Source organism: Pelodiscus sinensis, chromosome 1, assembly GCF_049634645.1.
Source record: "Pelodiscus sinensis isolate JC-2024 chromosome 1, ASM4963464v1, whole genome shotgun sequence".
NCBI lineage: Eukaryota > Metazoa > Chordata > Testudines > Trionychidae > Pelodiscus > Pelodiscus sinensis.
The window spans coordinates 111,122,201-111,137,480 of record NC_134711.1 but is presented as its reverse complement, the minus strand read 5'-3'; the positions used below and the strand labels follow the sequence as shown (position 1 = coordinate 111,137,480).

At 44.0% G+C, this 15,280-nt stretch overlaps 1 protein-coding gene across 6 annotated transcripts in view; it reads right to left on the bottom strand.

Annotated features, from left to right (window-relative positions):
• Nucleotides 1-13,379, bottom strand: part of CALD1 (caldesmon 1) — a 245,860-nt gene extending 232,481 nt beyond the window's left edge. For 2 of the 6 annotated variants that reach the window (XM_075897309.1, XM_025190909.2), the window contains exon 1: nt 13,083-13,378. The gene's annotated coding sequence lies outside the window, so the exon portion shown is untranslated. Of the gene's footprint in view, nt 1-13,082 lie in introns of all 6 variants that reach the window. The other 4 variants (XM_075897320.1, XM_025190911.2, XM_006135483.3 and 1 more) reach the window with 4 other exon arrangements.
• Between the last annotated feature and the right edge of the window lie 1,901 nt (nt 13,380-15,280).

The window sequence follows — 15,280 nt, the reverse complement described above, 5'->3', positions numbered from 1 at the left end:
TCCTGAACTCAATTATTGCAGCATAAATCCTGAGTATCTCACTGAAATTAGAGATAATCCAGAGTTATACCAGGATCATTTTGACCAGAATCGGACCAATATAAAGATCATTCACTGGCAATGGAGTTTCACCAGTGTAAAACTGGTACAAATTAAGATCCGAATCTGACCAAAAGATGTCCAAGTTAAAACAGGGACCAAATGTTGTTCTCATTTACACCATTTAGCAATTTTACACCACTGTAATTGATATCAGAATTTGGATAACTGATGTTTTAAATTTAAAGAAGGATTTAAATTAGGCTTCTTTTATCCATGTACTATGTATCAGCCACAAAAATGCATGGCAACATTTCAACTGGATCACTAAACACATATTTATATTTATAGCAATTAAAGTGACCTACTTCAAACAAAACTGGGTTTTAAGGACTGAAGTTGCAAAGCAACAGCTGTAGTTTATCAGACTTCTAAATGAAACCTAATAATTTTCATAGCAGGGGTATGGCTATGTATCTAAAGTTAAAATTTGCTCACAGAGCTGCATAAAGAACCTAAACTCTGAAATTCTACTACCCTATGTGCCTGCAACTCCTCTCTCTATCTGGGGAATAAGAAGGCAGAACATCAGAAATTGCACACGCATTCAAAAGAAGAATTTTGCCATGTTCCATTAGGCATCTTGTGATATCAGCAATGGATGGGAGAAGCTATTCAGATAGAATAAGAGCTGACCAAAATCTTCCCCCTGTATCTCAAAATTGTCTCAGCCAGATCCTCTCTCAAAGTTCTCAAAAAATTCCACAAACCATTTTCCTAAACTGCTATCTTTGTAATTGGATTAGAACAAGATTCCAGATTCAGTCCCAGTTTGAATGAGCACGGATTTTTAATATCAATGCGATTTCCTATCAGAGCAGAGGCAGAGGGTGTCGCTAGCTCGTTGTAGGGATAGGGTTGCCAGATGGTTGAAACAAAAAATACCGAATACCCTCCGCCCTCAAAAAAAAAAAAAAAAAAAAACACAACAGGAAAAAATTCTGTTGAAGGGGAAAAAGGGGGGGAAGACCTAAGTTGTTGAGCAGGAAAAAAAAAGCATTAAAACATGTGCAGGGATAGGCATAGAGGAGTGGTTGGCCGGCAGCCTTGAGGAATCAGGTAAGCAAGGGGGCTGAGGTCGGGGGAGGGGCGAAGCTGAGTGTTTGTAGGGTTGCCAGGTGCCCAGCATTTTTGCCTCCTGGCTGGGGAAAAATTCTGAAAATACCGGACATTTTAGGTGTCCCATAGTCTCTGAATTTTTTTATCGGACAGGAGCCGAAAATACCGGACTGTCTGAGTGAATACCGGACACCTGGCGACCCTATGTAGGGATGGGGGTGTGGGGAAAGAAGGGAAGTAAAGAGGAATTAGCTCTTGCTAATCCCAAGGGAATGAAGGAAAGCTGTGCCTGCTGCCACTGTTTTTAATAGAAAATGAACATATGCACTTTCCAAGGAACACCCACTAGCTGTTTGCTTTACTCTAAGCAATTACAGGGGAAGCTATGTCCTACTATTGCTTATGGGATGAGACGAAGGGGGAAGCTATATCCTACTATTGCTTATGGGATATTTTGACCATCCTGACTTTTTGGGAGGGAACCGTTTCACTGTAGCAGCATTCCACCCTAGTGAGCCATTCCTTATCTGCGGCAAAGAAATAAGAAGAGGAGTAATATGCCCCACTGCATTCACATTCATATAAGGACAGTGTCAACCTCAAAACACTGAAAATACGAAACAAACAGATCACAATGTGCTTACTTGGGTAATAATTCCCTTTGAAGGTAATGGGAGCCTGGCTTGTGTAAGGACAGCAGAACTGCACCTTGAAACTTAAAAGGAACACAGAAACTGCCATTCTGGATCAGACCAGCGGTCCATCTAGTCCAGCACCCTGTCTCAGAGGGGCTACAACCAGCTGCTTCAGAGGAAGGTGCAAAGTAACCTCACAGTAGGTAGTTATGGGATGGCCCACAGGGAACGTTTCCCCCTACGCACATTATTTGAAGAACGGACACATTTCCAGTGCTCCTCATTAATTCCATGAAAATTATGGTAATTATATAAATAGTGAACCCAATAATTTCCCCAACCTGCAGCATTTTCCCCCAATTATCTAACATTAAAAGTTTGCTTCCTCATCTTACATTTAAATCTGTTTTCTAGTCCTTTGACTATCCAGTTTATTGAAGGGGGATTGGAGGAGGTGCACGTGTGTAACCAAGTTATCTTGCTGCATTTCACAGGAGTCCCAACATTTTGTATTTGTTAGGCTGTAAAAATACCCTCTGGTATAGATCCAAGTAGAGCATTTAGGGTAAAACATTATTGCCCCACAGATAAATTTATAAAATTGAGCTCAATTCACATATGATTTATTTCCTGTTTAAGGATATAAATCAGAAGAAGGTGTCTGAATGGGAGGGTTCCTTTTTTTTGCTTCACACTCTGCAATTATGTCATGAGAAAAACTCTTAGTCATATTCTGTAGACGTAGGGTGTGGAAATATGTAATGAAGTCTCCACTCAGTGAAATCTTTTCCAAGTAGGGTATTTACCCACCGATGCCTGTCCTAGCTACTATTGTTCTGATCTCAAATGCTCCTAGGTGAAAAGACAAGCAGATAAATGTTCACAAGTTTGTTTACAATAGTTATTCACCTTCCAAGCCCATCTCTGCAATGAATTTAAAAAGGCATCTTCTCTCACACATTCTCAGAACATGCATTTAACATGACAAATGTAAATGAGCATTTGCACCTGCACAGGCCTGTCGACAGGGGAGCAAGGGGGCAACTGCCCCAGAACCCGGCGATACAAAAGCGTCTGGAACTGCCAGGTGCCACGATTGTGGCAGCAGCTGGAGCCCTGGGCCCTGCAAGTCATTGCGGAAGCCCTGTGCAGTGTGCTCCAAGCAGCACTAAGGACTGCCTGGGGGAGGCGACGCATGCTCCGGGCAGCTCTGAGGGCTCCCTGGGGGAAGCTAGCCCTAACCTCGCTCCTTCTGCCTGAGGCCCTGCCCCTTCCAAAACACAGAGTTGCCCCTCCCCCAGCCTTGCCCAGAGTTCTGGTGCCTCTGTCGGCTCCCCTGCACTTGCACATGCCGTTGCAGTAACGGTGCGAACCATTCTGTAACCATGTAATTCTGCAAGCCTAGGCCACTGACTGCAATTGACATTTCAACTGGTTACTATTGGTTCTGCTTTGTTTTGAACCAAAATTCCTCTGTTAGCCCAGGAGTTCCTGCTCTTAGATGACTAACTGAAGTCCTAATCTAATTCCACTAAGGAGAGTGTATGTAGCGTGTAGTGTGTAAAAGATTGTCTCAAAAATAGCTATTACCAGCATTTTGGACTTCCATCCCAGAACCTCAAACACACGACAAAACCAGAATGAAATACGCCTTCATAACCTCACTGTACCTAGTCCATGGGGAGGGATTTATTTTACCAATATGGAAACTGGGGCAGGGAGATCAAATGAGTCTCAAGAAGGTTGTAGCAGATCCTGGAACAGAACCCACATCTCCTGACTGTTACTCTGGCATTTTAAGAACATGACAACCAGTACACTCAATAATTAAAAATGGCTTCCCCAACTCTGCGCAGTCAAAAATATTGGGAAAGATTGTAGAGAAAAGATTAAATTTCTACCTAGTTCTACCACGACTGCTACTGTTTAAGTACCATTCATACTGGTAGCATGTGCTGAGAGATGAAAGACTGAATGGGCCTGGAGACAGAGCTTGTCACACATTCTCTTGGAGATACTTTGGAGGAGCAGTGTTGCTGGGTTTACATTGCTACTGCTTCGCCAGGTCTATAGATAAACGTTAGTTGCAAGGGCTGTGAATTCACCCCCATTCACCAGTACCAAACTCACTTTGTAGTGGGGCAGTTGCCCCCCTCTGGTTACGTCTCGACTGCATCCCTCTGTCGACAGGGATGCAAATCAAGCACGTCGAAATTGCTAATGAAGCCGGGATTTAAATATCCCGCACCTCATTAGCATAAACATGGCCGCTGCTTTTTTCCAAAACTGAGTTTTTTTCGAAAAAAAACCAGCAGTCTAGATGTGGATCTGTCGAAAATAAAACTTTTTCCAACAGATCCTGAAAACCTCATTTTTTGAGAAATACAGGTTCTGTCAAAAAAGGCTTTATTTTCGACAGATCCGCATCTAGACTGCCATTTTTTTCAAAAAACCTCCATTTCGAAAAAAGTGGCAGCCATGTTTATGCTAATGAGGCATGGGATATTTAAATCCTGGCTTCATTAGTAATTTCAACGTGCTTGTTTTGCATCCTTCTGTCGACAGAGGGATGCAGTCTAGATGTAGCCTGGGAGGAGGAGCAGTTAAAGCAGGCCAGAGGGAGCCTGCACAGAACCCTCCAATTAGGGAAGGGCTCACTAAGCAAGCCAATTGGGTGGTGGCTTGTTGCAGGAGCCAATCAGGGCTAGCAGGGGCTATATATAAAAGGGCAGCTCAGCAGAGCAGAGGAACTGGCTGCTGGAGAGCACCATGGCTAGGGAAGTACTGGGCAGGATAACAGAGCAGAAGGAGATTCTGACTGTTGGCAGAATAAGGCAAAGGAAGGGTAGATTAAGTGCTAGGGCTACAGGGGACGTGGCAGCAGAGGAGGAGGAGGAAGAACAGTGAGGGGCTGCTGATTTTAGGGTCCTTGGGTTGGGACCCAGAATAGAGGGTGGGCCCCTTTGCACCCCTTGCCCTGGTGACTGCAGCAGCCACTGAGGTAAGTGGCTTGACTGCAGATTGCCAATATGTCTAAATGTTCCCAAACAAAAGATCTCAATTGTTCTCTTCCTCTTGATATTGATTAGCTAATTTATACGGAAGCTTCAGAAAAAAAACTGAAAATAAAGAAAGAGTTACAGAGTTCAACAGTCATGTGACCTCAGTGACCTCAATGTTTCATCCGGAAAGGTCAGATCTTATCTGATCTTCAAATGCCTTTGAGTCAAATTTCAGCTTCAGTTAAACCCTTCTCAGACAATTTTCTCTGAGACCAGCAATGGCTATAATTACACACATGCTCTCACCCACAGGGTAGATGACATTATAGGTAGAAGCCACAATAGCCAATAGCCACCCATTAGTCGGTGTGAATGAAAATTTTGTACTAAAATAGCCAAAAGCTCAGTACCAATGAGCACACTTATCTATGTGCCTGCACTCAAATGCAGATGTATGTCTGATTAAAGGAAACACATTTTGTTTTGAAAGTATCCATTAAGTTATTATAAAGAAACAAATACTCTACCAGCAGCTACACAATGTACCACAGAAATACTTACCCAGGAACCTACCCCTACAACAAAACCCATTTCTAACTCTATCCACATATCTATACAAGAGGCACCATCACATAAGCTGCGACATCAGGGGTTCATATACCCGCACATCCACTAGTGTGATCTATGCCATCAAGTGCCAGCAATGCCCCTCTGCCATGTATATTGGCTAAATTGCAGTCTCTGTGCCAAAGGATAAATGGGCACAATTCAGACATTAGAAATGGTACAACACATAAACCCATAGGACAACATTTTAACCTCCCTACACATTCAGTAATGGATTTGAAAGTAGCCATTCTTCTGCAAAAAAAAAAAAAAATTCAAAAAACAGTTACAAAGGGAGAAATCTGAACTGGAATTCATTTGCAAATTCAACACTATCAATTTAGGATTGAATAAGAATCTCAACTTATTAACACATTACAAAGGCAATTTCTCCTCTCTGAATATTCACATCTCCAGGCCAAATGCCACGAATAACCCACTTCCACCCTGACTTGATTAGCTTCATTAACACAAGCAACTTCTTCCTTCTATATACTCCTGCTTCAATCCATCTGATGAAGTGGTTTTTACCCAAGAAAACTTATATCCTAATAAATCTGTTAGGGTATGTCTACACTACAGTGCTAGTTCGAACTAACTTAGTTTGAATTAGTTAGTTCGAACTAAGCTAATTCGAACTAACGCATCCAGACTAAAAAACTAGTTCGAATTAGCGTTTTGCTAATTCGAACTAGCATGTCCACATTAAGTGGACCCTGAACCGGGGTTAAGGATGGCCAGAAGCAGTGCCGGTAGGACATCAGATAAGGACTTAGAGTGTGGAGCTGCTGTCTCAGGCTAGCCGAGGGCTGTGCTTAAAGGGACCTGACCCCCACCCCAGACAGACAGTTCTCAGGGGTGCCCCGCTTGCAAAGCAGTCCTGGCTTGGATTGCCCGGAGTACCCACACTGGGCACATCACAGCACTCGGCCATCAGACCGGTTGCACTTGCCGCAGGCTGCCATCTGGGGAGAGGGAGCTATTGGGGGGCTGCAGGAGAGCTTCCACCCCCAGGAGCCCACACAGCCAGCCCAGTCCTCCCCATTGGGGGCTCGTACCCCATTCTTCCCTCACCTCCTTCCACTTACCCCTCCCTAGCCCCCCTTCCTGATGTACTAAATAAAGGACAATTGTGTTCAAAAATAGAATCTCTATTTATTGAACAAAACTGGGGGAGACTGGGAAAAGGAGATGGGAGAGGGGAAGAGAGAGGGTGGGAGAGGGGAGGGCAACTACAATGATGAGGGGTTTGGAACAGGTCCCATATGAAGAGAGGCTAAACAGACTGGGACTTTTCAGCTTAGAAAAGAGGAGACGGAGGGGGATAGGATAGAGGTCTATAAAAGCATGAGTGTGGTGGGGAGGGTGCATACAGAAAAGTTCTTCATTAGTTCCCATAAAGAAGGACTAGAGGACACCAAAGGAAAGGAATGGGTAGCAGGCTTCAAACTAGTAACAGAAAGTTGTTCTTCACGAAGCAAAGAGTCAACCTGTGGAACTCCTTGCTGCAGGAGGCTGTGAAGGCTAGAACTAGAACAGAGTTTAAAGGGAAGTGAGATCAAGTCATGGAGGTTGGGTCCATGGAGTGGTATTAGCCAGGGGGTAGTAGTGGTGCCCCTGCCCAAGGTTTGTGGAAGGCTGGAGAGGGATGGCACGAGACAAATGGCTTGGTCACTGTCTTCGGTCCATCCCCTTCAGGGTCCCTAGGGTTGGCCGCTGTCGGCAGACAGGCTACTGGGCTAGATGGACCTTTGGTCTGACCCAGGATGGCCATTGTAAGCTCAGGGCTCAGGGTCGGCGGACTCAGTGGACCACCTTGATTTTCATGCACACCTGCTCCTGGGTGGCCAGGCTGGCAGCTCTCCTGCCCTAGCCGGCCACTTTCCTGTGCCTAGTGCGGAGGTCGTGGACGAGGTCCATGATGTCCGCACTAGCCCAGGCGGGTGCCCGCCTCTTGCGGTTCCGGGGCAAGCTCCCGGGAGCCACCAGCCTGGTCCCGGGAAGAGGGGGAGGGCTCGAGCCGTGCCAGGTGCAGGGTCTGCTGGCTGGGTGCTGGCAGGCTTGCACCTGGCACGGGCACCATAGCCAGCCTGTGCCCCTTTAAGGGGTCCGGGGCCGGGAGGGGGGCAGTAGAGTTTCCCTGGTGTTGGCCAGAGTGGCCACCAGGGAAACCTGGGGAGGGCTAACCTCCCACTAGCTTGAATTAAGGGTCTACACAGCCCTTATTTCGAACTAGTAAATTCGAACTAGGCTTAATCCTCGTGGAATGAGGATTACCTAGTTCGAACTAAGCGCTCCGTTAGTTCGAATTAAATTCAAACTAATGGAGCGCTAGCTTAGCACCTATGAAAGTTAGTTAGAACTAACGTCCGTTAGTTCGAACTAACTTTGTAGTGTAGACATACCCTACGTCTCTAAGGTGCCACAGGACTCCTTGTTATTTTTTTTTTATAAAGAATAAGCATTATTAAAGGATGAAATCATCTTTGATTAGTAGCATAGAATTAGGTAATATTCTACTAACATTCTTTAAAGTCACCATCCTGCCAGCCTCAGTTTTTGCTCATCTACGGCCCAATTTTTAAATAGAAGATTTGTAGGATTGAATCTAGAAAATAACATTCACTTTGAGGGTATTTCCTCTCACCCTCCACTTTCTCTGGTTCTCAAGAGGTTTGATGTAGGTACTGAAGACTGACAGCTAACACTGTATTCTCTGCCTCTTGTTCTCTTTCTTAAAACCTCAGGTTTGCATTCAGGGCAACTAGCCAGACCGGCCACTCCCACAGCTACATTTCTATTGGTTAGACAGCTAGTACAAACGTGTCTACATGAGGTAGATGTTACACCTCCATCTCTAGTGTAGGTATATCCACACACACACACACACACACACACACACACACACACTTTTCTTTTGCCTCTCTGTTCTTGTGTAGTAACTTACATCAAGTGAATCCCTGTCTCAATATGAATGATGGCCCATGTAACCACAAAAATGTCAAATGCAAGCTACAGACAAAGCAGCACTTACACAGTCCTGGAGCATTAACATTCCATTCGTACTGCAGAAAAGAAATCCTGCAGGAACTCAGTGTTATACAATGGAATTTACCCTGTTGTGCAATACATCTCCTGCAAGGGAAGAGGAATTTTAAGGCCCTACAACACTAGGGTCCCATTTGTTATGCAGTTTGCTATAGTATAAAAGAGCAGAAAATATGCCACATGCTATACAAAACTACAAACTATGCCACCTCTTGTGTTGAGTGCATTTTCCCCTGTTCTGGCAATGCTCCCGTGCACAGAGTCTGTAGACTGTTAGGAAAGTGAGAAGATGGGGGTAGTGTTGGGGGGGGGGGGAGAGAACTAACTGCATTCTGCTTCTTTCCCAGCAGTATGATCCACTTTAAAAAACAAACCCACCAGAAATATCAAGAGCATGTTTTAGAGCATACCCAGTTTGTTAGATTTTTTGCAGTGTACTCTGGCGCCTCTGGTCCATATAAACCTCTGCTCATAGCACCAGTAGTCAGGAGGAAGTGTGGAAGGACAGTAGCCTATAAGGTTAGCCATGGCTGTTAAGCAATGCTGTGCACTGATGCTCTCCATATCTACTCATGCATCAGAGTTTCATTACAGTCGAGTGGTTGCAGCATCTCCACTTGTGTATGGGAAGACGCGGGAGCAGTACTAGAATGCTCCTGCTTTAGCAGTGTTTCTGAACTTTTTTTTTTTTTTACCCAGGGACCTCTAAACTTACATAGACAAACCTGTGGACTCCCAACTACAAGTGATGCATGGGGAGGTCACGTGTACCCAGATTTCTGCCTTCCATTTAGTCCTGCTCCCAGAAGTGCTGATGTACCAGGGCAGAGCAGTGGTGTGAATCCTTGGTTAGCTGCTGCCTGTCCATGAAGTCAATGGCTGTGAGGCAACACTTAATGATAGCCGGGGGAGATCTTTCTTTTGCAGTGATGTTGCAATTATTGGTTTACTGCCACCACCTCTGCCCTGGCCCACCCAGACAAGCTGAACGGCCTGCGGAGTTGAGTTGAAGGTAGAGTTGGAGCTCCCACCCCCATACCTTGCCACCCAGAGCAGAAGCTCAATTTTGGCACAGCCCTGAAACCTGCTTGTGGCCCCATAGGGGGCCACAGACGTGCAGTTCAAATAATGTAACTGGCACCCATGTCACAAAGGCCACTCACTGTCTGTTCTAGTAACTTGCAAAAAAAAAAAAAAAAAAAAAAGCCCAATACTTTTATTGCCCTATTACAGACCTGGGCAAAATACCTGTACCAAGCTACCAGATCCAGTCCATGGCCTCAGGCAGACTCCCTGCCTGCCCCCCACAAGCTGCTGAGAAAAGCAGCCACTGTGGGGCTCTGTTTGAACAGCTATGAGCCCAGGGGAGGGAGGAGGCGCTTCATGTGCTGCCCCCACCCTTCTCCCCTCTCCTCTCCTCTCCTCAGGCTCATAGCTATTCAAAGATCACATGGCTCCTGCAGCCAGCGTGGGGGCGGGGTACGCAGGGAATCTGATTGAGAAGGTTGCTGGCAGGGAGTCAAGCAGGTAAGTCTCCCTGCCAGAGCCTGATTCTTGCAGCCCAACCATCTGCCCCTCCAGTTCACATAACCCAAACCCTCTGTCCCCTCCTTCCCCCATATCCCCTTGCAGATTCTGCACCCCAAACCCCTGACCCAGGTCACAACCCCCTCTTGCCCTAGATCACATCCCAAATCCCTCCACCCCCTCTTACACCCTAGTCCCTTTCCCCAGGTCACAACCAAACCCCTGCAACTAGTCCCCTAACCCAGGTCACAACTGCCTCCATCATCCAAACACCCTCCCAGACACCACAACTTCTCCTGCACCTCAATCCCTTACCGCAATGTCCCTTCTGCACCCAGACCCCGCACCTTCTCTCTTAATATGGACGAGTACAGCCCTCGATCACTTTCCAAATTCTTGGAGTGCCCCCCCCTCAAAAATTATTTCCCACCCCCGCTCATGTGCTGCTTCTAGTTCTTAGAGTCATCAGCCCCATTGCTATTCAATTAGGTGAGTTATTCCTTCACTGCCACTATGTCCTCTCCCCTGTACAGAGGAGCCCTTTAACCAATCCCAAAGTAGGGATGTAAAATCCCATTTAATTAGCTAACCAGTTAAACATATTTTATAATCAGCTGACTGACAAAGGGTGGTGAGTGGCAGGACCGCTCCAGCCTGCCTGTGGAATGCCTCCCCCCGCCTCGCTGTTGGTAGGGGCTGCACCAGCAGGGATGCCAGAGCAGCCCCTATCCACAGTGCCCCTCTCCCTTTCCCCCATCCCCCATGGGGCTGGTGTAGCCCCTTGCCAGCAGTAGGAAGGGAACTGCTCAAATCCTACTGGTTACCCTTAACTAGAAAGCCTTTTTTCTTAAGGGTGAGGCACACCAGTTAACTAGTTAAACCTTCACATCCCTACCCCACATTTGGGAATTCAAAATACTGCCCTCCACACTTTGTTCTGATATGAAACACTGCTAGTAAATACACCTATTGCAACGCCCCACACGTTGCCTGTAAACGAGGCACTGAGGAACACAGAGACCCCAATTTTAGTGCATCTTTTCCCCTCTGCATCACTTTGCTTGAAAAAGAACTGACCACCTGCCCCGTAAAATTCAAAACGTTTCATAACGATATTGAGTATAAAATACTGTGTTTTCCATTCTTTTAAGATGTTCAGTATGGAAAGGTAGCATTGCAGTAGTATAAAGTAGCAGCTGCAGGAAAAGCTTTTCCTTTTTCAATATACTTTCACATTGTTCATTGCCAAAGTATATTTCGATGCGGCAAATCATTACATCAGCTGTCTTTGAGTCTGAACCTATATTTGTTACTGAATATACTGAATTCACCTAAGACCAATCAGGTGAATAAGGGCTGCAGGATTGGGTTGGGTCCCTTGTCATTTCATGGTGCAACCATGAGAAGTTTTCAGGAAAGACAAATTACTTCAATTTGCCTTCTGTTCTCAAACAACCTATCCAATCTATTTCTCCCAATACCATCATGACAACCAAATGCCAGACACTAGCCTCACATATAGAGGTTTTATTGAACATAATTATTCTCCTTAAACAGATGTCTGAAGACAGACCCATAAGCTTCCCCAGATAATTTGAAAATAGCTCTACTGCCCCTTTTTCAGAAAGACTCTTCTGTTAATCAAGTAATTTTTTTTTTTTGCCGGTCCCTAGAATGCCCACATAAAACAGCTTTCACTGTATTTGTAATGCAGGTCAAGAAAAGTCCATTTTGATGGCTTTGGAGAAAGCAGTTACAGGATCCTATGATACTTCCCAAACCAAATGCAAAGCATTGCAATAAATGTGTGTATAGGCACGCTTGCTTACACTCCCCGACCTGTAAATAAAATTAGTAAAAGAGAAGCTGCTGGTCTCAGACGTATTTAATGCTTAGTTGTACTAACAAATTCATCTAGAATACTCTTGCCATAGCTTGTTTCTTCCAGATGTTTCCAAGGGGAAAAAGTGCCATTTTCTTAGAATATTCTCCAAAAAGCCTTTTAGTGGGCGGGGGGAGGGGGAATCCCCCCACAAACATGAAGCCCTCAGAAGAAGCCACATGCTATAGAAAAGCCATTTTAAAAATATATGTCATGCATCCCTGCAACAAATATATGAAATAGGGCATGGGAGAATAATCATCTTTGCGAGATCTGTGGGTTTGGTCAGGAGTTATCAAGTTTTCCTCCCTCTCTCCCTCCCCCTCAGTCTTTTATCATTCCACAGCTAATCTTTCCCATCTATCTTTATGCCCCCATCATTCCTTCCTATGAGGAATTCCATGCTACACAAAATATCACTAGCATCAGCTACAAGGCTTGCACAATACGACCATATCAGCATGTCAAAAGTAGCTTGAAATGAAAGTCTGCTTCCTCTCTTTCTGGAAGTCACACACACAAAGCTCCAGTCCCACCCATGAACAGACCCGTCCCTCCAACCCCCATCCTTTCTTTATACAGGAAAGCCTGCTTCATAAGAAACATTCTGGCAATGTGCATGATAAGTCCGAAAACAAAAACGGATGCAGTCTCTTGTCAATACTTTTCTGAAAGCTAGCCATCGTAGACATCTGTTTCAGCAAACATCAGATCAGTGACAATATTTTCCCTGCCTGCTACAGATTTTTTCTGCTTTCATAATCTAGTTCTTAGGCTGAAAAATAAAAAACAACTCTCTCTGTTAACCTGGAGAACCGTATTCCAATCACTCCTTTAAATGCACATTCAAAGGAAACATGAATAGGCTTTTGTTACCACTGTGTGGTACCACCTCTTTAATTCTAGCCCAACTGTGTTTCTGCCTCCCTCCAAACAAACAATGGTTTATCCTGTCCACGAGAAGCCTTTCCGTACCGCCTGGGAATTGCACTCACTACACAAAGCATGCATCTCCGTGAAGAACAAAAATTTTAAAATCTGCTCTCACTAACAGTGGTTCACAATGGACATCTGAAAGGGGAAAAGGCAGCAGGCAGGAACTTTTACTATATTCCCACAGCTCTGTTACATTTAGCATGCCTTGTGGACAGACGTTAAGCAGCAAATGCAGTCAAATCGGATCACTGGGAAGGGGAGGAAAAAAAGAGGATCTTAATCCCTTACCTCTGCAGCTGAAAAGTTTTCAACTAGTAGGAAGGAAACGAATAACTGGCTGTTTAGGCAGGAGCACAGCAAGAAAGGTACACCAGCAGCCTAACACACAGCCCTATTCAATAAAACTACAGACTTTTCTTGGCCCCTCCCAAAAGTCAATGCTAAGTGACTACATATCCCTTATGTTTACAATTGGCAGCCAGTGGTATGCATTGTTCTCAATTTATTCTAATAAGCAGCCAATGACTACGCTTGAGCCAAGGTGGGTCCAGCCTGCCTGCAGAGATGCCTGTCATTCCCTAGGCATGCTCAGGAAGCCACTCATCAGAAAGCCAAGACCTAAAAAGCTCCGAAAATTCATGCAAGCTGCCAAAAGTGTCTTGCTACATGCCCTTTTTTGGTTATCCTTAGCAGGGCCTCTGAAAGTAAATCCTCTGTCAGGAACAATCATAAGAAATGTTAATCTTGGAGAAAAGAGGCTGTCTTGCTCAACACAAATGGAGCTTTTAAAAAAAGGAAATATACTGCAAGCAAAAGGGACACAGTAAATATGTTTAATTTTTGCATCAGTATATAAGAAAAAATTTAAAAAGCATATTCACCACAACCGGCTTCACTGTACTGTTTTAACGAATACCATATGTAGAAAGAGAATGTAAAAATTGTTTTTCTTTTCCTGCAGAAACAAAAATTTTAAAGCAATAATATGAAAGGAGCATGAAAGAGGAGTTGGCAGACAGGCGGTTTACCTGTCAAATAGTGTGGCAGAAGTTACATTTAGAATGTCCATTTTCTTAAAAATAGTTTAAAATTACATTAAAATCATTGACACTAATCACTGGTCATAACAAATGTTGACCGATTCAGGTAAACATTGAGTTAATATATATATATATTTGGAACAGCACTTCACACTAAACTTTCTTTTCCATTAATTGAGTATATTTGGATTAATCTTTACCTTGAAATGTCTTTTATAGAGCATCTGAAAATTGCATGCTGTTCACAGGATTTCCCTGGGGGTTTATTTACCATGAGGAATTTAAAGAAGTGAAAGAAGAAATACAAAACACATGCATGGGGGGAAAGAGAGAGATACATAAAGTATTTCCAAAGAATGAGATGAAATGAAATTGTTCCTACATATGTAAATATACAGCATGAACACAAATATATATATACACACACTTGCGCACACACCAGAAATCTAGACTGAAACAAAAGTGCTGACTAAACTGGAGAGAAGTTGAAGAGACTGCCCAAGCCACAAAATATTCTGCAGGTTTATTATTTGACAATCATTTATACAAAAGCACAGTGAGAGGGGGAAATACATATAACAAGACACTGTATCTGGGTGGGCCATTTTATGTGTTCATGAGGTTATTGTTTTAATGACAGTCTGGGACTTTTCCTTCAATCACAGGGCTTCTTGGAATCTTCCAACATGAGTACAACAAATAGGATTTGGCCCGTATACAGTAAATTATCCTGTGTAATACCGTATGCCTCGAGCTGAAGAGCTGGATGCTTAATTGATGTAAATTGGCATAGCTTCAAAAGGATGCTGATTTACACCCACTCAGAATCTCAGCAAGTATGCTTATGTCCATTGTTTAGTTTCCTTTTTTAACATAACAATTCCAGTTTTGAAGTAAAAAAAAAAATTGGTATTTGCTCCTAGAAATACAAATTTTTATCTCAACACTCTGATGCCTTTTCTAATGCAGGAGGCTTGGTCTAGGCAAGGATTTGAAACATAAAATCTAACACATTATGTTGATACAGCAGATGTCACATTTATAATTGACTAACACAAGGGAGAACAGAATGTCTAAGCTCTATTGTACTAAAAGATTTAAAAACCTCAGGCTGTACAGAGCGAGCCAAAACCAACTGAAGTCAATTAGACTAGTCAGAAGCTTATGGCAAATGGGGAGTGGCCTTAAATGGCCACAGAGATTTTTAATTCCAGGATTTTAAACACATGAAGTGTCCACTCCAGTGTGCCAGCATGATTAACAAGAGCTAATGGTTACAGCTGGGGACTGGAAGTCAGAACTCCTCCTGAGTTCTATTTCCTGCACACAGTCATTGACTAGCTGTGAGAGCCTAGTGTTCACTGAAACAGGAGGCCAATGTATGTAATATAACTAGGGCTGGATGAAAGCAATTATGCTTTTTGAATAAGATTCTTCAGAAACTGT